General features: G+C 43.2%; 8 non-coding genes across 8 annotated transcripts; all 8 read right to left on the reverse strand.

Annotated features, from left to right (window-relative positions):
- Nucleotides 1-3,834: 3,834 nt before the first annotated feature.
- Nucleotides 3,835-3,906, reverse strand: TRNAP-CGG (transfer RNA proline (anticodon CGG)). Its single transcript has one exon. It is a non-coding gene; the product is annotated as a tRNA-Pro (tRNA).
- A 1,412-nt stretch (nt 3,907-5,318) lies between these two features.
- TRNAP-CGG (transfer RNA proline (anticodon CGG)) lies at nt 5,319-5,390 on the reverse strand. Its single transcript has one exon. It is a non-coding gene; the product is annotated as a tRNA-Pro (tRNA).
- Nucleotides 5,391-5,947: 557 nt separating this feature from the next.
- TRNAP-CGG (transfer RNA proline (anticodon CGG)) lies at nt 5,948-6,019 on the reverse strand. The gene has a single exon. It is a non-coding gene; the product is annotated as a tRNA-Pro (tRNA).
- Nucleotides 6,020-8,064: 2,045 nt separating this feature from the next.
- TRNAP-CGG (transfer RNA proline (anticodon CGG)) lies at nt 8,065-8,136 on the reverse strand. Its single transcript has one exon. It is a non-coding gene; the product is annotated as a tRNA-Pro (tRNA).
- Nucleotides 8,137-9,548: 1,412 nt separating this feature from the next.
- TRNAP-CGG (transfer RNA proline (anticodon CGG)) lies at nt 9,549-9,620 on the reverse strand. The gene has a single exon. It is a non-coding gene; the product is annotated as a tRNA-Pro (tRNA).
- Nucleotides 9,621-10,177: 557 nt separating this feature from the next.
- TRNAP-CGG (transfer RNA proline (anticodon CGG)) lies at nt 10,178-10,249 on the reverse strand. Its single transcript has one exon. It is a non-coding gene; the product is annotated as a tRNA-Pro (tRNA).
- Nucleotides 10,250-24,597: 14,348 nt separating this feature from the next.
- On the reverse strand, nt 24,598-24,669 carry TRNAP-CGG (transfer RNA proline (anticodon CGG)). Its single transcript has one exon. It is a non-coding gene; the product is annotated as a tRNA-Pro (tRNA).
- Nucleotides 24,670-25,721: 1,052 nt separating this feature from the next.
- TRNAP-CGG (transfer RNA proline (anticodon CGG)) lies at nt 25,722-25,793 on the reverse strand. The gene has a single exon. It is a non-coding gene; the product is annotated as a tRNA-Pro (tRNA).
- Nucleotides 25,794-26,397: the final 604 nt, after the last annotated feature.

The raw sequence follows: 26,397 nt of genomic DNA on the forward strand, positions 1-26,397 counted from the left end.
ACGTGAACATTCCTTCAGTTAATTTTTCTAAGCCTGGCCACCGAACTTTGGATCGTACTTGCACCTTCTTTGATTCTATGCCATACAATCGTCGTTACAACTTCTATACAATATTGGTACAAAAGGGTACAATTTTTTACGTGAGCAAGGTCATCCACTTCCAACAACAAGGTGCCTAAATCAACATCTAGAGACGCTTCAATTTCCACCAGGTATTCAAAGTGCCACGCTGCGCCTGCTGCAAAAACAATCACCCAAATTGACAAAGATAGAAGAAAGTGTTATACTCTTGGTTGACGAAATGCAAATTAAGCGGTCATACGAATATGATGCTGGATTAAAAACTGTATTGGGACATTCAACATTGTCCAGCCATGCAGTCGCTACCCAGGGATTAGTGGTAATGGTTCGTTCTGCTTGCTCCAAATGGAAATAAATTCTTTGTTGGCATTTGGTTGGCAACAGTATAGACAGCGGTGATCTGAAGAATTTCATGACGGACTGTATAAAATGCCTTCATGACATTGGATTTAACGTTGTGTCGATAGTAAGTGACATGGGCCCTAAATATATGGCTATGTATCGTGACCTAGGAATTAAGGTGTCATGTTATGAAAAGAAATACCACTTTACACACCCGTGCAATCCAGAGAACAAGATCTTTGTAGTACCAGATCCACCTCATGTTTTGAAAAGTGTTCGAAATTCTATTCTGGTCAATGTCTTGGAGCTGCCAGAGCAATGTGTTGCGAAATATAATCTTCCTTGCAAAAATGTTGACATTAAGTACTTGAAGCACCTTATACACTTTCAGGCAACTTCAGAACTGAAACTAGCGCCTAAACTTACCCCAACACATGTTAATCCAACACATTATCAGAAGATGAGAGTGCCTCTTGCGCAACAACTATTAAGTGCCGATACAGCTGCTGCGGTGGAAACCGCTGTTCACATTGGACAAATTGAAAAGGAGGCCTTAACAACTGCTTGGTTTTGTCGGCTTATGTATAACTGGTTTCAAATTATGAATGGTCGTTGTAAAGGCAAATCCTTAAAAGCAAGCAACATTGAATATTTACGTGAAGTGGTAGGACTTTTTGAAGGAATGAAAATTGCTAAAGCATGGAAGCCAATTCAAACTGGTGTTATAATGGCATCACTGTCAATCATAGAACTGAATACCTACCTTTGTCAAAGGGGTTTCAAGTTTGTCATGGCTGGGCGCTTCAATCAAAAGGCACTAGAAAGTTTATTCTCGTGTGTTCGCGCCAGGGGTAACAAATTTCCATCAGGAAGAGAATTTCGGCATCGTTTAAGGATTTTGCTTGTGAAGCAAGCCCAAAGGTTTATGCCTGATCTAAATGTTGAAAAGATCCTGAATGAATTGGTAATATTATTAGCATCATCAAAGCAAAGTGCTGCTATGGTGTTGCTTATCTAACTCTATAGTTATAAACTTATTCTTTTTTCCTTTTTCAGAAGCACATTGAGACGGAGGTGGAAGAAATAGCATATACTGCTCCAAGCACGTCTGTAAGTTTAACGTGCTCATATTGTAAAGAACATAATCATTATATCTGTTACCTTTCTTTCTATTTAGCATGGCCTGTTAAACGAGCCACTACATTCTAGTGAACGTGAAAATCAGGTGCTACAAGATTCGCCAGGCTTGGAGATGACTCAAGTGACTGAACATGGTCAAATCATGGATATCATGCCCTTAAATCGAGACCAATCTGTTAAGTGATATATCCTATACTATTATAAAATGCTAACCTTCACATTTCCATAGATATGTTTAGAAAAACCGGCCTCTGACATTCTTCAAACTCTAGTGGAAGACATATTTGGTACAGAGGCCGTTTATAGCTTTATGGAAGAACAAAATAGTTCTGGCCACAAGCAAGCAAGGAGTTCTGATTCATGCTGTGATAATTTAGAAGACTTGGTTGAATTCCTTGGACTTGCAGGCTTGGCACAAAAAGAACTGAAAATTATAAAGTGGAGAGCATAGACCCAAAGGAAAAGGCAAAAGAGTTGACAATTTACCATATAGCAGGATATATTTGTTTTAAACTCCAGAAACAAATTTGCGAATCCTGTTATAAAGTAATTTCACATGAAAATAAAACGTACGAATTGCCTTCATCATCAGATCTTACACAGCACAAGGCTTTTGGTAACCTCAAACATCCTTCATCGAGACTATTAGACTTTGTTAGCCTGTCTGAACAATTCCTGGACACAGTTCTACAAACCATCACAAGCATGAAATCTCCACTTGAAGAATTAAGTTCTTTCATAACTAGAATGCTCCACAATCAATTGGAGGTTGAGCTAAGTTGTTGCAATGTCGAGCGAAAAATTGTAAACTTGTTTGTAAGGCTAAGAATGCACATTAGAAACAAATTCCTTACCTTTAAAATGAAAAAAGATGTTCTACATTACACCAGATCATCAGCTCTGTAATATGCATATAATAAAAGTCATGTGCGTGACATGCCACTATTGCCAAAATTCTATAGTACAGTCTCAGATTACGCATAATGTTGAGCAGACTCCTAAGCAGACGATCTTAAAAAAGTATTTTAAATTTCGCGCCAAAGACCAAATTTTCCCGCCATCTACCTGTTATTGTTGGAAGTAAAACATCCAGTGGTTACCGCGCATGTCAATGGGCGGGGCTTCACATTTCCCCACTCGGTCTATATACCACTCTAAACTTGACTATAGGCTGCTTTGCTTCTGCCATTCTCTTCTTTCATTAGGAACTGATCGGGCCTTGGCTTCCACGTGGTGTACCCTCTTTTGGGCCTCGGCTCCCTCGTGGCAAATTAGGCCTTGACTTCCGTACGTGATTACTAATTACGCGTTGACCACGCTCTGCTACCATTTGTTGTGGTTATTTAAGGAATAAATATCTAGCTTACTGCATGATTCTTTTACTCGGAGGTATGTTAACAAAAATAGTAACACATAATTATGGACCGGGTGATTGAATGATCTGACTCGTATAGTATCTTTCGGAGGAGTGAGGAAAGAAAAAGGAGACGGGTTTTCTCCTAACGGAAAGCACGTGACCAATCACGCTCTGATTGGCTGAGGGAAATTATGGGTTTTAGGCCTAATGGAAAAGTATAATAAATACGACTTTCTACACAATTTTCTATTTGTGTTTAAATAGTCAATTACTTCTGCAAATACTCGGGTCCGTACGGGATTTGAACCCGGGACCACTCGCACCCAAAGTGAGTATGATACCCCTAGACCAACGGAACAGTATGACACTGAAGCATGCTAAACTTATAGGCCTACAATTTTACTATTTGTGTTTAAATAGTCAATTACTTCTGCAAAAACCCGGGTCCCTCCGGGATCTGAACCAGGAACCACTCGCACCCAAAGCGAGTATGAAACCCCTAGACCAACGGACCATATGTGTAACTGAAACAAGTTCAACTCGTAAGACTACCCTATCAATAGTTGCATTTAAATAGTCACTAAATTTCTTCTCCAAAACTCGGGTCCGCCCGGGATTTGAACCCGGGACCACTCGCACCCAAAGCGAGTATCATACCCCTAGTCCAACTGAACAGTATGACACTGAAGCATGCTAAACTTATAGGCCTACAATTTTACTATTTGTGTTTAAATAGTCAATTACTTCTGCAAATACTCGGGTCCGTACGGGATTTGAACCCGGGACCACTCGCACCCAAAGTGAGTATGATACCCCTAGACCAACGGAACAGTATGACACTGAAGTATGGTAAACTTATAGGCCTACAATTTTACTATTTGTGTTTAAATAGTCAATTACTTCTGCAAAAACTCGGGTCCGTCCGGGATTTGAACCCGGGACCACTCACACCCGAAGCGAGTATCATACCCCTAGACCAACGGAACAGTATGACACTGAAGCATGCTAAACTTATAGGCCTACAATTTTACTATTTGTGTTTAAATAGTCAATTACTTCTGCAAAAACTCGGGTCCGACCGGGATTTGAACCCGGAACCACTCGCACTTAAAGCGAGTAAGATATCCCTAGACCAACGGACCATGTATGTAACTGAAACAAGCTCAACTTTTAAGACTACCCTGTCAATAAATGCATTTAAATAGTCACTAAATTTCTTCTGCAAAATCTCGGGTCCGTCCGCGATTTGAACCCAGGACCACTCGCACCCAAAGTGAGTATGATACCCCTAGACCAACGAAAAAGTATGACACTGAAGCATGCTAAATTTATAGGCCTACAATTTTACTATTTGTGTTTAAATAGTCAATTACTTCTGCAAAAACTCGGGTCCGTACGGGATTTGAACCCTGGACCACTCGCACCCAGAGTGAGTATGATACCCCTAGACCAACGGAACAGTATGACACTGAAGCATGGTAAACTTATAGGCCTACAATTTTACTATTTGTGTTTAAATAGTCAATTACTTCTGCAAAAACTCGGCTCCGTCCGGGATTGGAACCCGGGACCACTCACACCCGAAGCGAGTATCATACCTCTAGACCAACGGAACAGTATGACACTGAAGCATGCTAAACTTATAGGCCTACAATTTTACTATTTGTGTTTAAATAGTCAATTACTTCTGCAAAAACTCGGGTCCGACCGGGATTTGAACCCGGAACCACTCGCACTTAAAGCGAGTAAGATATCTTTAGACCAACGGACCATGTACGTAACTGAAACAAGCTCAACTTTTAAGACTACCCTGTCAATAAATGCATTTAAATAGTCACTAAATTTCTTCTGCAAAAACTCGGGTCCGACCGGGATTTGAACCCGGGACCACTCGCACCCAAAGCGAGTATCATACCCCTAGACCAACGGAACAGTATGACACTGAAGCATCTAAACTTATAGGTCTACAATTTTACTATTTGTGTTTAAATAGTCAATTACTTCTGCAAAACTCGGGTCCGTCCGGGATTTGAACCCGGGACCACTAACAACCGAAGCGAGTATCATACCCCTAGACCAACGGAACAGTATGACACTGAAGCATGCTAAATTTATAGGCCTACAATTTTACTATTTGTGTTTAAATAGTCAATTACTTCTGCAAAAACTCGGGTCCGTCCGGGATTTGAACCCGGGACCACTCGCACCCAAAGCGAGTATGATACCCCTAGACCAACGGACCTTGTGTGTAACTGAAACCGTTTCGGGACCACTCGCACCCAAAGCGAGTATCATACCCCTAGACCAACGGAACAGTATGATACTGAAGCATACTAAACTTATAGGCCTACAATTTTACTATTTGTGTTTAAATAGTCAATTACTTCTGCAAAAACTCGGGTCCGTCCGGGATTTGAACCCGGGACCACTCACACCCGAAGCGAGTATCATACCCCTAGACCAACGGAACAGTATGACACTGAAGCATGCTAAACTTATAGGCCTACAATTTTACTATTTGTGTTTAAATAGTCAATTACTTCTGCAAAAACTCGGGCCCGACCGGGATTTGAACCCGGAACCACTCGCACTTAAAGCGAGTAAGATATCCCTAGACCAACGGACCATGTATGTAACTGAAACAAGCTCAACTTTTAAGACTACCCTGTCAATAAATGCATTTAAATAGTCACTAAATTTCTTCTGCAAAATCTCGGGTCCGTCCGGGATTTGAACCCAGTACCACTCGCACCCAAAGTGAGTATGATACCCCTAGACCAACGGAACAGTATGAAACTGAAGCATGCTAAATTTATAGGCCTACAATTTTACTATTTGTGTTTAAATAGTCAATTACTTCTGCAAAAACTCGGGTCCGTACGGGATTTGAACCCTGGACCACTCGCACCCAGAGTGAGTATGATACCCCTAGACCAACGGAACAGTATGACACTGAAGCATGGTAAACTTATAGGCCTACAATTTTACTATTTGTGTTTAAATAGTCAATTACTTCTGCAAAAACTCGGGTCCGTCCGGGATTTGAACCCGGGACCACTCACACCCGAAGCGAGTATCATACCCCTAGACCAACGGAACAGTATGACACTGAAGCATGCTAAACTTATAGGCCTACAATTTTACTATTTGTGTTTAAATAGTCAATTACTTCTGCAAAAACTCGGGTCCGACCGGGATTTGAACCCGGAACCACTCGCACTTAAAGCGAGTAAGATATCCTTAGACCAACGGACCATGTACGTAACTGAAACAAGCTCAACTTTTAAGACTACCCTGTCAATAAATGCATTTAAATAGTCACTAAATTTCTTCTGCAAAAACTCGGGTCCGTCCGGGATTTGAACCCGGGACCACTCGCACCCAAAGCGAGTATCATACCCCTAGACCAACGGAACAGTATGACACGGAAGCATGCTAAACTTATAGGCCTACAATTTTACTATTTGTGTTTAAATAGTCAATTACTTCTGCAAAAACTCAAGTCCGTCCGGGATTTGAACCCGGGACCACTCGCACCCAAAGCGAGTATGATACCCCTAGACCAACGGACCTTGTGTGTAACTGAAACAGTTTCGGGACGACTCGCACCCAAAGCGAGTATCATACCCCTAGACCAACGGAACAGTATGATACTGAAGCATACTAAACTTATAGGCCTACAATTTTACTATTTGTGTTTAAATAGTCAATTACTTCTGCAAAAACTCGGGGCCGTCCGGGATTTGAACCCGGGACCACTCACACACGAAGCGAGTATCATACCCCTAGACCAACGGAAAAGTATGACACTGAATCATGCTAAATTTATAGGCCTACAATTTTACTATTTGTGTTTAAATAGTCAATTACTTCTGCAAAAACTCGGGTCCGTCCGGGATTTGAACCCGGGACCACTCGCACCCAAAGCGAGTATGATACCCCTAGACCAACGGACCATATGTGTAACTGAAACAAGTTCAACTCGTAAGACTACGCTGTCAATAGTTGCATTTAAATAGTCACTAAATTTCTCCTACAAAACTCGGGTCCGCCCGGGATTTGAACCCGGGACCACTCGCACCCAAAGCGAGTATCATACCCCTAGACGAACGGAACAGTATGACACTGAAGCATGCTAAACTTATAGGCCTACAATTTTACACTTTTTGTTTAAATAGTCAATTACTTCTGCATAAAATCGGGTCCGTCCGGGATTTGAACCCGGGACCACTCGCACCCAAAGCGAGTATGATACCCCTAGACCAACGGACCATATGTGTAACTGAAACAAGTTCAACTCGTAAGACTACCCTGTCAATAGTTGCATTTAAATAGTCACTAAATTTCTTCTCCGAAACTCGGGTCCGCCCGGGATTTGAACCCGTGACCACTCGCACCCAAAGCGAGTATCATACCCCTAGACCACCGGAACAGTATGACACTGAAGCATGCTAAACTTATAGGCCTACAATTTTACTATTTGTGTTTAAATAGTCAATTACTTCTGCAAATTCTCGGGTCCGTACGGGATTTGAACCCGGGACCACTCGCACCCAAAGTGAGTATGATACCCCTAGACCAACGGAACAGTATGACACTGAAGTATGGTAAACTTATAGGCCTACAATTTTACTATTTGTGTTTAAATAGTCAATTACTTCTGCAAAAACCCGGGTCCCTCCGGGATCTGAACCAGGAACCACTCGCACCCAAAGCGAGTATGAAACCCCTAGACCAACGGACCATATGTGTAACTGAAACAAGTTCAACTCGTAAGACTACCCTATCAATAGTTGCATTTAAATAGTCACTAAATTTCTTCTCCAAAACTCGGGTCCGCCCGGGATTTGAACCCGGGACCACTCGCACCCAAAGCGAGTATCATACCCCTAGTCCAACTGAACAGTATGACACTGAAGCATGCTAAACTTATAGGCCTACAATTTTACTATTTGTGTTTAAATAGTCAATTACTTCTGCAAATACTCGGGTCCGTACGGGATTTGAACCCGGGACCACTCGCACCCAAAGTGAGTATGATACCCCTAGACCAACGGAACAGTATGACACTGAAGTATGGTAAACTTATAGGCCTACAATTTTACTATTTGTGTTTAAATAGTCAATTACTTCTGCAAAAACTCGGTTCCGTCCGGGATTTGAACCCGGGACCACTCACACCCGAAGCGAGTATCATACCCCTAGACCAACGGAACAGTATGACACTGAAGCATGCTAAACTTATAGGCCTACAATTTTACTATTTGTGTTTAAATAGTCAATTACTTCTGCAAAAACTCGGGTCCGACCGGGATTTGAACCCGGAACCACTCGCACTTAAAGCGAGTAAGATATCCCTAGACCAACGGACCATGTATGTAACTGAAACAAGCTCAACTTTTAAGACTACCCTGTCAATAAATGCATTTAAATAGTCACTAAATTTCTTCTGCAAAATCTCGGGTCCGTCCGCGATTTGAACCCAGGACCACTCGCACCCAAAGTGAGTATGATACCCCTAGACCAACGAAAAAGTATGACACTGAAGCATGCTAAATTTATAGGCCTACAATTTTACTATTTGTGTTTAAATAGTCAATTACTTCTGCAAAAACTCGGGTCCGTACGGGATTTGAACCCTGGACCACTCGCACCCAGAGTGAGTATGATACCCCTAGACCAACGGAACAGTATGACACTGAAGCATGGTAAACTTATAGGCCTACAATTTTACTATTTGTGTTTAAATAGTCAATTACTTCTGCAAAAACTCGGCTCCGTCCGGGATTGGAACCCGGGACCACTCACACCCGAAGCGAGTATCATACCTCTAGACCAACGGAACAGTATGACACTGAAGCATGCTAAACTTATAGGCCTACAATTTTACTATTTGTGTTTAAATAGTCAATTACTTCTGCAAAAACTCGGGTCCGACCGGGATTTGAACCCGGAACCACTCGCACTTAAAGCGAGTAAGATATCTTTAGACCAACGGACCATGTACGTAACTGAAACAAGCTCAACTTTTAAGACTACCCTGTCAATAAATGCATTTAAATAGTCACTAAATTTCTTCTGCAAAAACTCGGGTCCGACCGGGATTTGAACCCGGGACCACTCGCACCCAAAGCGAGTATCATACCCCTAGACCAACGGAACAGTATGACACTGAAGCATCTAAACTTATAGGTCTACAATTTTACTATTTGTGTTTAAATAGTCAATTACTTCTGCAAAACTCGGGTCCGTCCGGGATTTGAACCCGGGACCACTAACAACCGAAGCGAGTATCATACCCCTAGACCAACGGAACAGTATGACACTGAAGCATGCTAAATTTATAGGCCTACAATTTTACTATTTGTGTTTAAATAGTCAATTACTTCTGCAAAAACTCGGGTCCGTCCGGGATTTGAACCCGGGACCACTCGCACCCAAAGCGAGTATGATACCCCTAGACCAACGGACCTTGTGTGTAACTGAAACCGTTTCGGGACCACTCGCACCCAAAGCGAGTATCATACCCCTAGACCAACGGAACAGTATGATACTGAAGCATACTAAACTTATAGGCCTACAATTTTACTATTTGTGTTTAAATAGTCAATTACTTCTGCAAAAACTCGGGTCCGTCCGGGATTTGAACCCGGGACCACTCACACCCGAAGCGAGTATCATACCCCTAGACCAACGGAACAGTATGACACTGAAGCATGCTAAACTTATAGGCCTACAATTTTACTATTTGTGTTTAAATAGTCAATTACTTCTGCAAAAACTCGGGTCCGACCGGGATTTGAACCCGGAACCACTCGCACTTAAAGCGAGTAAGATATCCCTAGACCAACGGACCATGTATGTAACTGAAACAAGCTCAACTTTTAAGACTACCCTGTCAATAAATGCATTTAAATAGTCACTAAATTTCTTCTGCAAAATCTCGGGTCCGTCCGGGATTTGAACCCAGTACCACTCGCACCCAAAGTGAGTATGATACCCCTAGACCAACGGAACAGTATGAAACTGAAGCATGCTAAATTTATAGGCCTACAATTTTACTATTTGTGTTTAAATAGTCAATTACTTCTGCAAAAACTCGGGTCCGTACGGGATTTGAACCCTGGACCACTCGCACCCAGAGTGAGTATGATACCCCTAGACCAACGGAACAGTATGACACTGAAGCATGGTAAACTTATAGGCCTACAATTTTACTATTTGTGTTTAAATAGTCAATTACTTCTGCAAAAACTCGGGTCCGTCCGGGATTTGAACCCGGGACCACTCACACCCGAAGCGAGTATCATACCCCTAGACCAACGGAACAGTATGACACTGAAGCATGCTAAACTTATAGGCCTACAATTTTACTATTTGTGTTTAAATAGTCAATTACTTCTGCAAAAACTCGGGTCCGACCGGGATTTGAACCCGGAACCACTCGCACTTAAAGCGAGTAAGATATCCCTAGACCAACGGACCATGTATGTAACTGAAACAAGCTCAACTTTTAAGACTACCCTGTCAATAAATGCATTTAAATAGTCACTAAATTTCTTCTGCAAAATCTCGGGTCCGTCCGCGATTTGAACCCAGGACCACTCGCACCCAAAGTGAGTATGATACCCCTAGACCAACGGAACAGTATGACACTGAAGCATGCTAAATTTATAGGCCTACAATTTTACTATTTGTGTTTAAATAGTCAATTACTTCTGCAAAAACTCGGGTCCGTACGGGATTTGGACCCTGGACCACTCGCACCCAGAGTGAGTATGATACCCCTAGACCAACGGAACAGTATGACACTGAAGCATGGTAAACTTATAGGCCTACAATTTTACTATTTGTGTTTAAATAGTCAATTACTTCTGCAAAAACTCGGGTCCGTCCGGGATTGGAACCCGGGACCACTCACTCCCGAAGCGAGTATCATACCTCTAGACCAACGGAACAGTATGACACTGAAGCATGCTAAACTTATAGGCCTACAATTTTACTATTTGTGTTTAAATAGTCAATTACTTCTGCAAAAACTCGGGTCCGACCGGGATTTGAACCCGGAACCACTCGCACTTAAAGCGAGTAAGATATCCTTAGACCAACGGACCATGTACGTAACTGAAACAAGCTCAACTTTTAAGACTACCCTGTCAATAAATGCATTTAAATAGTCACTAAATTTCTTCTGCAAAAACTCGGGTCCGTCCGGGATTTGAACCCGGGACCACTCGCACCCAAAGCGAGTATCATAACCCTAGACCAACGGAACAGTATGACACTGAAGCATGCTAAACTTATAGGCCTACAATTTTACTATTTGTGTTTAAATAGTCAATTACTTCTGCAAAAACTCAAGTCCGTCCGGGATTTGAACCCGGGACCACTCGCACCCAAAGCGAGTATGATACCCCTAGACCAACGGACCTTGTGTGTAACTGAAACAGTTTCGGGACGACTCGCACCCAAAGCGAGTATCATACCCCTAGACCAACGGAACAGTATGATACTGAAGCATACTAAACTTATAGGCCTACAATTTTACTATTTGTGTTTAAATAGTCAATTACTTCTGCAAAAACTCGGGGCCGTCCGGGATTTGAACCCGGGACCACTCACACACGAAGCGAGTATCATACCCCTAGACCAACGGAAAAGTATGACACTGAATCATGCTAAATTTATAGGCCTACAATTTTACTATTTGTGTTTAAATAGTCAATTACTTCTGCAAAAACTCGGGTCCGTCCGGGATTTGAACCCGGGACCACTCGCACCCAAAGCGAGTATGATACCCCTAGACCAACGGACCATATGTGTAACTGAAACAAGTTCAACTCGTAAGACTACCCTGTCAATAGTTGCATTTAAATAGTCACTAAATTTCTCCTACAAAACTCGGGTCCGCCCGGGATTTGAACCCGGGACCACTCGCACCCAAAGCGAGTATCATACCCCTAGACGAACGGAACAGTATGACACTGAAGCATGCTAAACTTATAGGCCTACAATTTTACACTTTTTGTTTAAATAGTCAATTACTTCTGCAAAAAATCGGGTCCGTCCGGGATTTGAACCCGGGACCACTCGCACCCAAAGCGAGTATGATACCCCTAGACCAACGGACCATATGTGTAACTGAAACCAGTTCAACTCGTAAGACTACCCTGTCAATAGTTGCATTTAAATAGTCACTAAATTTCTTCTCCGAAACTCGGGTCCGCCCGGGATTTGAACCCGTGACCACTCGCACCCAAAGCGAGTATCATACCCCTAGACCAACGGAACAGTATGACACTGAAGCATGCTAAACTTATAGGCCTACAATTTTACTATTTGTGTTTAAATAGTCAATTACTTCTGCAAATTCTCGGGTCCGTACGGGATTTGAACCCGGGACCACTCGCACCCAAAGTGAGTATGATACCCCTAGACCAACGGAACAGTATGACACTGAAGTATGGTAAACTTATAGGCCTACAATTTTACTATTTGTGTTTAAATAGTCAATTACTTCTGCAAAAACTCGGGTCCGTCCGGGATTGGAACCCGGGACCACTCACACCCGAAGCGAGTATCATACCTCTAGACCAACGGAACAGTATGACACTGAAGCATGCTAAACTTAGAGGCCTACAATTTTACTATTTGTGTTTAAATAGTCAATTACTTCTGCAAAAACTCGGGTCCGACCGGGATTTGAACCCGGAACCACTCGCACTTAAAGCGAGTAAGATATCCCTAGACCAACGGACCATGTATGTAACTGAAACAAGCTCAACTTTTAAGACTACCCTGTCAATAAATGCATTTAAATAGTCACTAAATTTCTTCTGCAAAAACTCGGGTCCGTCCGGGATTTGAACCCGGGACCACTCGCACCCAAAGCGAGTATCATACCCCTAGACCAACGGAACAGTATGACACTGAAGCATCTAAACTTATAGGTCTACAATTTTACTATTTGTGTTTAAATAGTCAATTACTTCTGCAAAACTCGGGTCCGTCCGGGATTTGAACCCGGGACCACTAACAACCGAAGCGAGTATCATACCCCTAGACCAACGGAACAGTATGACACTGAAGCATGCTAAATTTATAGGCCTACAATTTTACTATTTGTGTTTAAATAGTCAATTACTTCTGCAAAAACTCGGGTCCGACCGGGATTTGAACCCGGAACCACTCGCACTTAAAGCGAGTAAGATATCCCTAGACCAACGGACCATGTATGTAACTGAAACAAGCTCAACTTTTAAGACTACCCTGTCAATAAATGCATTTAAATAGTCACTAAATTTCTTCTGCAAAATCTCGGGTCCGTCCGGGATTTGAACCCAGTACCACTCGCACCCAAAGTGAGTATGATACCCCTAGACCAACGGAACAGTATGAAACTGAAGCATGCTAAATTTATAGGCCTACAATTTTACTATTTGTGTTTAAATAGTCAATTACTTCTGCAAAAACTCGGGTCCGTACGGGATTTGAACCCTGGACCACTCGCACCCAGAGTGAGTATGATACCCCTAGACCAACGGAACAGTATGACACTGAAGCATGGTAAACTTATAGGCCTACAATTTTACTATTTGTGTTTAAATAGTCAATTACTTCTGCAAAAACTCGGGTCCGTCCGGGATTTAAACCCGGGACCACTCACACCTGAAGCGAGTATCATACCCCTAGACCAACGGAACAGTATGACACTGAAGCATGCTAAACTTATAGGCCTACAATTTTACTATTTGTGTTTAAATAGTCAATTACTTCTGCAAAAACTCGGGTCCGACCGGGATTTGAACCCGGAACCACTCGCACTTAAAGCGAGTAAGATATCCCTAGACCAACGGACCATGTATGTAACTGAAACAAGCTCAACTTTTAAGACTACCCTGTCAATAAATGCATTAAAATAGTCACTAAATTTCTTCTGCAAAATCTCGGGTCCGTCCGCGATTTGAACCCAGGACCACTCGCACCCAAAGTGAGTATGATACCCCTAGACCAACGGAACAGTATGACACTGAAGCATGCTAAATTTATAGGCCTACAATTTTACTATTTGTGTTTAAATAGTCAATTACTTCTGCAAAAACTCGGGTCCGTCCGGGATTGGAACCCGGGACCACTCACACCCGAAGCGAGTATCATACCTCTAGACCAACGGAACAGTATGACACTGAAGCATGCTAAACTTATAGGCCTACAATTTTACTATTTGTGTTTAAATAGTCAATTACTTCTGCAAAAACTCGGGTCCGACCGGGATTTGAACCCGGAACCACTCGCACTTAAAGCGAGTAAGATATCCTTAGACCAACGGACCATGTACGTAACTGAAACAAGCTCAACTTTTAAGACTACCCTGTCAATAAATGCATTTAAATAGTCACTAAATTTCTTCTGCAAAAACTCGGGTCCGTCCGGGATTTGAACCCGGGACCACTCGCACCCAAAGCGAGTATCATACCCCTAGACCAACGGAACAGTATGACACTGAAGCATGCTAAATTTATAGGCCTACAATTTTACTATTTGTGATTAAATAGTCAATTACTTCTGCAAAAACTCAAGTCCGTCCGGGATTTGAACCCGGGACCACTCGCACCCAAAGCGAGTATGATACCCCTAGACCAACGGACCTTGTGTGTAACTGAAACAGTTTCGGGACGACTCGCACCCAAAGCGAGTATCATACCCCTAGACCAACGGAACAGTATGATACTGAAGCATACTAAACTTATAGGCCTACAATTTTACTATTTGTGTTTAAATAGTCAATTACTTCTGCAAAAACTCGGGGCCGTCCGGGATTTGAACCCGGGACCACTCACACACGAAGCGAGTATCATACCCCTAGACCAACGGAAAAGTATGACACTGAATCATGCTAAATTTATAGGCCTACAATTTTACTATTTGTGTTTAAATAGTCAATTACTTCTGCAAAAACTCGGGTCCGTCCGGGATTTGAACCCGGGACCACTCGCACCCAAAGCGAGTATGATACCCCTAGACCAACGGACCATATGTGTAACTGAAACAAGTTCAACTCGTAAGACTACCCTGTCAATAGTTGCATTTAAATAGTCACTAAATTTCTCCTACAAAACTCGGGTCCGCCCGGGATTTGAACCCGGGACCACTCGCACCCAAAGCGAGTATCATACCCCTAGACGAACGGAACAGTATGACACTGAAGCATGCTAAACTTATAGGCCTACAATTTTACACTTTTTGTTTAAATAGTCAATTACTTCTGCAAAACTCGGGTCCGTACGGGATTTGAACCCTGGACCACTCGCACCCAGAGTGAGTATGATACCCCTAGACCAACGGAACAGTATGACACTGAAGCATGGTAAACTTATAGGCCTACAATTTTACTATTTGTGTTTAAATAGTCAATTACTTCTGCAAAAACTCGGGTCCGTCCGGGATTTAAACCCGGGACCACTCACACCCGAAGCGAGTATCATACCCCTAGACCAACGGAACAGTATGACACTGAAGCATGCTAAACTTATAGGCCTACAATTTTACTATTTGTGTTTAAATAGTCAATTACTTCTGCAAAAACTCGGGTCCGACCGGGATTTGAACCCGGAACCACTCGCACTTAAAGCGAGTAAGATATCCTTAGACCAACGGACCATGTACGTAACTGAAACAAGCTCAACTTTTAAGACTACCCTGTCAATAAATGCATTTAAATAGTCACTAAATTTCTTCTGCAAAAACTCGGGTCCGTCCGGGATTTGAACCCGGGACCACTCGCACCCAAAGCGAGTATCATACCCCTAGACCAACGGAACAGTATGACACTGAAGCATGCTAAATTTATAGGCCTACAATTTTACTATTTGTGATTAAATAGTCAATTACTTCTGCAAAAACTCAAGTCCGTCCGGGATTTGAACCCGGGACCACTCGCACCCAAAGCGAGTATGATACCCCTAGACCAACGGACCTTGTGTGTAACTGAAACAGTTTCGGGACGACTCGCACCCAAAGCGAGTATCATACCCCTAGACCAACGGAACAGTATGATACTGAAGCATACTAAACTTATAGGCCTACAATTTTACTATTTGTGTTTAAATAGTCAATTACTTCTGCAAAAACTCGGGGCCGTCCGGGATTTGAACCCGGGACCACTCACACACGAAGCGAGTATCATACCCCTAGACCAACGGAAAAGTATGACACTGAATCATGCTAAATTTATAGGCCTACAATTTTACTATTTGTGTTTAAATAGTCAATTACTTCTGCAAAAACTCGGGTCCGTCCGGGATTTGAACCCGGGACCACTCGCACCCAAAGCGAGTATGATACCCCTAGACCAACGGACCATATGTGTAACTGAAACAAGTTCAACTCGTAAGACTACCCTGTCAATAGTTGCATTTAAATAGTCACTAAATTTCTCCTACAAAACTCGGGTCCGCCCGGGATTTGAACCCGGGACCACTCGCACCCAAAGCGAGTATCATACCCCTAGACGAACGGAACAGTATGACACTGAAGCATGCTAAACTTATAGGCCTACAATTTTACACTTTTTGTTTAAATAGTCAATTACTTCTGCAAAACTCGGGTCCGTACGGGATTTGAACCCTGGACCACTCGCACCCAGAGTGAGTATGATACCCCTAGACCAACGGAACAGTATGACACTGAAGCATGGTAAACTTATAGGCCTACAATTTTACTATTTGTGTTTAAATAGTCAATTACTTCTGCAAAAACTCGGGTCCGTCCGGGATTTAAACCCGGGACCACTCACACCCGAAGCGAGTATCATACCCCTAGACCAACGGAACAGTATGACACTGAAGCATGCTAAACTTATAGGCCTACAATTTTACTATTTGTGTTTAAATAGTCAATTACTTCTGCAAAAACTCGGGTCCGACCGGGATTTGAACCCGGAACCACTCGCACTTAAAGCGAGTAAGATATCCCTAGACCAACGGACCATGTATGTAACTGAAACAAGCTCAACTTTTAAGACTACCCTGTCAATAAATGCATTTAAATAGTCACTAAATTTCTTCTGCAAAATCTCGGGTCCGTCCGCGATTTGAACCCAGGACCACTCGCACCCAAAGTGAGTATGATACCCCTAGACCAACGGAACAGTATGACACTGAAGCATGCTAAATTTATAGGCCTACAATTTTACTATTTGTGTTTAAATAGTCAATTACTTCTGCAAAAACTCGGGTCCGTACGGGATTTGAACCCTGGACCACTCGCACCCAGAGTGAGTATGATACCCCTAGACCAACGGAACAGTATGACACTGAAGCATGGTAAACTTATAGGCCTACAATTTTACTATTTGTGTTTATATAGTCAATTACTTCTGCAAAAACTCGGGTCCGTCCGGGATTGGAACCCGGGACCACTCACACCCGAAGCGAGTATCATACCTCTAGACCAACGGAACAGTATGACACTGAAGCATGCTAAACTTATAGGCCTACAATTTTACTATTTGTGTTTAAATAGTCAATTACTTCTGCAAAAACTCGGGTCCGACCGGGATTTGAACCCGGAACCACTCGCACTTAAAGCGAGTAAGATATCCTTAGACCAACGGACCATGTACGTAACTGAAACAAGCTCAACTTTTAAGACTACCCTGTCAATAAATGCATTTAAATAGTCACTAAATTTCTTCTGCAAAAACTCAGGTCCGTCAAGGATTTGAACCCGGGACCACTCGCACCCAAAGCGAGTATCATACCCCTAGACCAACGGAACAGTATGACACTGAAGCATGCTAAATTTATAGGCCTACAATTTTACTATTTGTGTTTAAATAGTCAATTACTTCTGCAAAAACTCAAGTCCGTCCGGGATTTGAACCCGGGACCACTCGCACCCAAAGCGAGTATGATACCCCTAGACCAACGGACCTTGTGTGTAACTGAAACAGTTTCGGGACGACTCGCACCCAAAGCGAGTATCATACCCCTAGACCAACGGAACAGTATGATACTGAAGCATACTAAACTTATAGGCCTACAATTTTACTATTTGTGTTTAAATAGTCAATTACTTCTGCAAAAACTCGGGGCCGTCCGGGATTTGAACCCGGGACCACTCACACACGAAGCGAGTATCATACCCCTAGACCAACGGAAAAGTATGACACTGAATCATGCTAAATTTATAGGCCTACAATTTTACTATTTGTGTTTAAATAGTCAATTACTTCTGCAAAAACTCGGGTCCGTCCGGGATTTGAACCCGGGACCACTCGCACCCAAAGCGAGTATGATACCCCTAGACCAACGTACCATATGTGTAACTGAAACAAGTTCAACTCGTAAGACTACCCTGTCAATAGTTGCATTTAAATAGTCACTAAATTTCTCCTACAAAACTCGGGTCCGCCCGGGATTTGAACCCGGGACCACTCGCACCCAAAGCGAGTATCATACCCCTAGACGAACGGAACAGTATGACACTGAAGCATGCTAAACTTATAGGCCTACAATTTTACACTTTTTGTTTAAATAGTCAATTACTTCTGCAAAAACTCGGGTCCGTCCGGGATTTGAACCCGGGACCACTAACAACCGAAGCGAGTATCATACCCCTAGACCAACGGAACAGTATGACACTGAAGCATGCTAAATTTATAGGCCTACAATTTTACTATTTGTGTTTAAATAGTCAATTACTTCTGAAAAAACTCGGGTCCGTCCGGGATTTGAACCCGGGACCACTCGCACCCAAAGCGAGTATGATACCCCTAGACCAACGGACCTTGTGTGTAACCGAAACAGTTTCGGGACGACTCGCACCCAAAGCGAGTATCATACCCCTAGACCAACGGAACAGTATGATACTGAAGCATACTAAACTTATAGGCCTACAATTTTACTATTTGTGTTTAAATAGTCAATTACTTCTGCAAAAACTCGGGTCCGTCCGGGATTTGAACCCGGGACCACTCGCACCCAAAGCGAGTATGATACCCCTAGACCAACGGACCATATGTGTAACTGAAACAAGTTCAACTCGTAAGACTACCCTGTCTATAGTTGCATTTAAAAAAGTCACTAAATTTCTCCTACAAAACTCGGGTCCGCCCGGGATTTGAACCCGGGACCACTCGCACCCAAAGCGAGTATCATACCCCTAGACGAACGGAACAGTATGACACTGAAGCATGCTAAACTTATAGGCCTACAATTTTACACTTTTTGTTTAAATAGTCAATTACTTCTGCAAAAACTCGGGTCCGTCCGGGATTTGAACCCGGGACCACTCGCACCCAAAGCGAGTATGATACCCCTAGACCAACGGACCATATGTGTAACTGAAACAAGTTCAACTCGTAAGACTACCCTGTCTATAGTTGCATTTAAATAGTCATTAAATTTCTTCTCCAAAACTCGGGTCCGCCCGGGATTTGAACCCGGGACCACTCGCACCCAAAGCGAGTATCATACCCCTAGACCAACGGAACAGTATGACACTGAAGCATGCTAAACTTATAGGCCTACAATTTTACTGTTTGTGTTTAAATAGTCAATTACTTCTGCAAATTCTCGGGTCCGTACGGGATTTGAACCCGGGACCACTCGCACCCAAAGTGAGTATGATACCCCTAGACCAACGGAACAGTATGACACTGAAGTATGGTAAACTTATAGGCCTACAATTTTACTATTTGTGTTTAAATAGTCAATTACTTCTGCAAAAACTCGGGTCCGTCCGGGATTTGAACCCTGGACCACTCGCACTCAAAGTGAGTATGATACCCCTAGACCAACGGAACAGCATGACACTGAAGCATGGTAAACTTATAGGCCTACAATTTTACTATTTGTGTTTAAATAGTCAATTACTTCTGCAAAAACTCGGGGCCGTCCGGGATTTGAACCCGGAACCACTCACACACGAAGCGAGTATCATACCCCTAGACCAACGGAAAAGTATGACACTGAATCATGCTAAATTTATAGGCCTACAATTTTACTATTTGTGTTTAAATAGTCAATTACTTCTGCAAAAACTCGGGTCCGTCCGGGATTTGAACCCGGGACCACTCGCACCCAAAGCGAGTATGATACCCCTAGACCAACGGACCATATGTGTAACTGAAACAAGTTCAACTCGTAAGACTACCCTGTCAATAGTTGCATTTAAATAGTCACTAAATTTCTCCTACAAAACTCGGGTCCGCCCGGGATTTGAACCCGGGACCACTCGCACCCAAAGCGAGTATCATACCCCTAGACGAACGGAACAGTATGACACTGAAGCATGCTAAACTTATAGGCCTACAATTTTACACTTTTTGTTTAAATAGTCAATTACTTCTGCAAAAACTCGGGTCCGTCCGGGATTTGAACCCGGGACCACTCGCACCCAAAGCGAGTATGATACCCCTAGACCAACGGACCATATGTGTAACTGAAACAAGTTCAACTCGTAAGACTACCCTGTCAATAGTTGCATTTAAATAGTCACTAAATTTCTTCTCCGAAACTCGGGTCCGCCCGGGATTTGAACCCGGGACCACTCGCACCCAAAGCGAGTATGATACCCCTAGACCAACGGACCATATGTGTAACTGAAACAAGTTCAACTCGTAAGACTACCCTGTCTATAGTTGCATTTAAATAGTCACTAAATTTCTTCTCCAAAACTCGGGTCCGCCCGGGATTTGAACCCGGGACCACTCGCACCCAAAGCGAGTATCATACCCCTAGACCAACGGAACAGTATGACACTGAAGCATGCTAAACTTATAGGCCTACAATTTTACTGTTTGTGTTTAAATAGTCAATTACTTCTGCAAATTCTCGGGTCCGTACGGGATTTGAACCCGGGACCACTCGCACCCAAAGTGAGTATGATACCCCTAGACCAACGGAACAGTATGACACTGAAGTATGGTAAACTTATAGGCCTACAATTTTACTATTTGTGTTTAAATAGTCAATTACTTCTGCAAAAACTCGGGTCCGTCCGGGATTTGAACCCTGGACCACTCGCACTCAAAGTGAGTATGATACCCCTAGACCAACGGAACAGCATGACACTGAAGCATGGTAAACTTATAGGCCTACAATTTTACTATTTGTGTTTAAATAGTCAATTACTTCTGCAAAAACTCGGGGCCGTCCGGGATTTGAACCCGGGACCACTCACACACGAAGCGAGTATCATACCCCTAGACCAACGGAAAAGTATGACACTGAATCATGCTAAATTTATAGGCCTACAATTTTACTATTTGTGTTTAAATAGTCAATTACTTCTGCAAAAACTCGGGTCCGTCCGGGATTTGAACCCGGGACCACTCGCACCCAAAGCGAGTATGATACCCCTAGACCAACGGACCATATGTGTAACTGAAACAAGTTCAACTCGTAAGACTACCCTGTCAATAGTTGCATTTAAATAGTCACTAAATTTCTCCTACAAAACTCGGGTCCGCCCGGGATTTGAACCCGGGACCACTCGCACCCAAAGCGAGTATCATACCCCTAGACGAACGGAACAGTATGACACTGAAGCATGCTAAACTTATAGGCCTACAATTTTACACTTTTTGTTTAAATAGTCAATTACTTCTGCAAAAACTCGGGTCCGTCCGGGATTTGAACCCGGGACCACTCGCACCCAAAGCGAGTATGATACCCCTAGACCAACGGACCATATGTGTAACTGAAACAAGTTCAACTCGTAAGACTACCCTGTCAATAGTTGCATTTAAATAGTCACTAAATTTCTTCTCCGAAACTCGGGTCCGCCCGGGATTTGAACCCGGGACCACTCGCACCCAAAGCGAGTATCATACCCCTAGACCAACGGAACAGTATGACACTGAAGCATGCTAAACTTATAGGCCTACAATTTCACTATTTGTGTTTAAATAGTCAATTACTTCTGCAAATTCTCGGGTCCGTACGGGATTTGAACCCGGGACCACTCGCACCCAAAGTGAGTATGATACCCCTAGACCAACGGAACAGTATGACACTGAAGTATGGTAAACTTATAGGCCTACAATTTTACTATTTGTGTTTAAATAGTCAATTACTTCTGCAAAAACTCGGGTCCGTCCGGGATTGGAACCCGGGACCACTCACACCCGAAGCGAGTATCATACCTCTAGACCAACGGAACAGTATGACACTGAAGCATGCTAAACTTAGAGGCCTACAATTTTACTATTTGTGTTTAAATAGTCAATTACTTCTGCAAAAACTCGGGTCCGACCGGGATTTGAACCCGGAACCACTCGCACTTAAAGCGAGTAAGATATCCCTAGATCAACGGACCATGTATGTAACTGAAACAAGCTCAACTTTTAAGACTACCCTGTCAATAAATGCATTTAAATAGTCACTAAATTTCTTCTGCAAAAACTCGGGTCCGTCCGGGATTTGAACCCAGGACCACTCGCACCCAAAGTGAGTATGATACCCCTAGACCAACGGAACAGTATGACACTGAAGCATGCTAAACTTATAGGCCTACAATTTTACTATTTGTGTTTAAATAGTCAATTACTTCTGCAAAAACTCGGGTCCGTCCGGGATTTGAACCAGGAACCACTCACACCCGAAGCGAGTATCATACCTCTAGACCAACGGAACAGTATGACACTGAAGCATGCTAAACTTATAGGCCTACAATTTTACTATTTGTGTTTAAATAGTCAATTACTTCTGCAAAAACTCGGGTCCGTCCGGGATTTGAACCAGGAACCACTCACACCCGAAGCGAGTATCATACCTCTAGACCAACGGAACAGCATGACACTGAAGCATGTTAAACTTATAGGCCTACAATTTTACTATTTGTGTTTAAATAGTCAATTACTTCTGCAAAAACTCGGGTCCGTCCGGGATTTGAACCAGGAACCACTCCAACCCGAAGCGAGTATCATACCTCTAGACCAACGGAACAGTATGACACTGAAGCATGCTAAACTTATAGGCCTACAATTTTACTATTTGTGTTTAAATAGTCAATTACTTCTGCAAAACTCGGGTCCGTCCGGGATTTGAACCCAGGACCACTAACAACCGAAGCGAGTATCATACCCCTAGACCAACGGAACAGTATGACACTGAAGCATGCTAAATTTATAGGCCTACAATTTTACTATTTGTGTTTAAATAGTCAATTGCTTCTGCAAAAACTCGGGTCCGTCCGGGATTTAAACCCGGGACCACTCGCACCCAAAGCGAGTATGATACCCCTAGACCAACGGACCTTGTGTGTAACTGAAACAGTTTCGGGACCACTCGCACCCAAAGCGAGTATCATACCCCTAGACCAACGGAACAGTATGATACTGAAGCATACTAAACTTATAAGCCTACAATTTTACTATTTGTGTTTAAATAGTCAATTACTTCTGCAAAAACTCGGGGCCGTCCGGGATTTAAACCCGGGACCACTCACACACGAAGCGAGTATCATACCCCTAGACCAACGGAACAGTATGACACTGAAGCATGCTAAATTTATAGGCCTACAATTCTACTATTTGTGTTTAAATAGTCAATTACTTCTGAAAATCTCGGGTCCGTGCGGGATTTGAACCCGGGACCACTCGCACGCAAAGCGAGTATGATACCCCTAGACCAACGGACCATATGTGTAACTGAAACAAGTTCAACTCGTAAGACTACCCTGTCAATAGTTGCATTTAAATAGTCACTAAATTTCTCCTACAAAACTCGGGTCCGCCCGGGATTTGAACCCGGGACCACTCGCACCCAAAGCGAGTATCATACCCCTAGACCAACGGAACAGTATGACACTGAAGCATACTAAACTTATAGGCCTACAATTTTACTATTTGTGTTTAAATAGTCAATTACTTCTGCAAAAACTCGGGTCCGTGCGGGATTTGAACCCGGGACCACTCGCACGCAAAGCGAGTATGATACCCCTAGACCAACGGACCATATGTGTAACTGAAACAAGTTCAACTCGTAAGACTACCCTGTCAATAGTTGCATTTAAATAGTCACTAAATTTCTCCTACAAAACTCGGGTCCGCCCGGGATTTGAACCCGGGACCACTCGCACCCAAAGCGAGTATCATACCCCTAGACCAACGGAACAGTATGACACTGAAGCATACTAAACTTATAGGCCTACAATTTTACTATTTGTGTTTAAATAGTCAATTACTTCTGCAAAAACTCGGGTCCGTGCGGGATTTGAACCCGGGACCACTCGCACCCAAAGCGAGTATGATACCCCTAGACCAACGGACCATGTGTGTAACTGAAACAAGTTCAACTCGCAAGACTACCCTGTCAATAGTTGCATATGAACAGTCACTAAATTTCTTCTCTGAAACTCGGGTCGCCCGGGATTTGAACCCGGGACCACTCGCACCCAAAGCGAGTATCATACCCCTAGACCAACGGAACAGTATGACACTGAAGCATGCTAAACTTATAGGCCTACAATTTTACTATTTGTGTTTAAATAGTCAATTACTTCTGCAAAAACTCGGGTCCGTCCGGGTATTGAACCCGAGACCACTCACACCCGAAGCGAGTATCATACCCCTAGACCAACGGAACAGTATGAAACTGAAGCATGCTAAACTTATAGGCCTACAATTTTACTATTTGTGTTTAAATAGTCAATTACTTCTGCAAAAACTCGGGTCCGTCCGGGATTTGAACCCGGGACCACTCACACCCGAAGCGAGTATCATACCCCTAGACTAACGGAACAGTATGGCACTGAAGCATGCTAAACTCATAGGCCTACAATTTTACTATTTGTGCTTAAATAGTCACTAAATTTCTTCTCCAAAACTCGGTCCGCCCGGGATTTGAACCCGGGACCACTCGCACCCAAAGCGAGTATCATACCCCTAGACGAGCGGAAAAGTATGACACTGAAGCATGCTAAACTTATAGACCTACAATTTTACACTTTTTGTTTAAATAGTCAATTACTTCTGCAAAAACTCGGGGCCGTCCGGGATTTGAACCCGGGACCACTCATACACGAAGCGAGTATCATACCCCTAGACCAACGGAACAGTATGACACTGAAGCATGCTAAATTTATAGGCCTACAATTTTACTATTTGTGTTTAAATAGTCAATTACTTCTGAAAAAACTCGGGTCCGTCCGGGATTTGAACCCGGGACCACTCGCACCCAAAGCGAGTATGATACCCTTAGACCAACGGACCATATGTGTAACTGAAACAAGTTCAACTCGTAAGACTACCCTGTCAATAGTTGCATTTAAATAGTCACTAAATTTCTCCTACAAAACTCGGGTCCGCCCGGGATTTGAACCCGGGACCACTCGCACCCAAAGCGAGTATCATACCCCTAGACCAACGGAACAGTATGACACTGAAGCATACTAAACTTATAGGCCTACAATTTTACTATTTGTGTTTAAATAGTCAATTACTTCTGCAAAAACTCGGGTCCGTCCGGCATTTGAACCCGGGACCGTCCGGCATTTGAACCCGGGACCACTCGCACCCAAAGCGAGTATGATACCCCTAGACCAACGGACCATGTGTGTAACTGAAACAAGTTCAACTCGCAAGACTACCCTGTCAATAGTTGCATATAAACAGTCACTAAATTTCTTCTCTGAAACTCGGGTCGCCCGGGATTTGAACCCGGGACCACTCGCACCCAAAGCGAGTATCATACCCCTAGACCAACGGAACAGTATGACACTGAAGCATGCTAAACTTATAGGCCTACAATTTTACTATTTGTGTTTAAATAGTCAATTACTTCTGCAAAAACTCGGGTCCGTCCGGGATTTGAACCCGGGACCACTCACACCCGAAGCGAGTATCATACCCCTAGACTAACGGAACAGTATGGCACTGAAGCATGCTAAACTCATAGGCCTACAATTTTACTATTTGTGTTTAAATAGTCACTAAATTTCTTCTCCAAAACTCGGTCCGCCCGGGATTTGAACCCGGGACCACTCGCACCCAAAGCGAGTATCATACCCCTAGACGAGCGGAAAAGTATGACACTGAAGCATGCTAAACTTATAGACCTACAATTTTACACTTTTTGTTTAAATAGTCAATTACTTCTGCAAAAACTCGGGGCCGTCCGGGATTTGAACCCGGGACCACTCATACACGAAGCGAGTATCATACCCCTAGACCAACGGAACAGTATGACACTGAAGCATGCTAAATTTATAGGCCTACAATTTTACTATTTGTGTTTAAATAGTCAATTACTTCTGAAAAAACTCGGGTCCGTCCGGGATTTGAACCCGGGACCACTCGCACCCAAAGCGAGTATGATACCCCTAGACCAACGGACCATATGTGTAACTGAAACAAGTTCAACTCGTAAGACTACCCTGTCAATAGTTGCATTTAAATAGTCACTAAATTTCTCCTACAAAACTCGGGTCCGCCCGGGATTTGAACCCGGGACCACTCGCACCCAAAGCGA

Source organism: Phalangium opilio, unplaced genomic scaffold (genome assembly GCF_054372755.1).
Source record: "Phalangium opilio isolate 3A_F unplaced genomic scaffold, DU_Popi_V2 ptg000240l_1, whole genome shotgun sequence".
Taxonomy (NCBI): Eukaryota; Metazoa; Arthropoda; class Arachnida; order Opiliones; family Phalangiidae; genus Phalangium; species Phalangium opilio.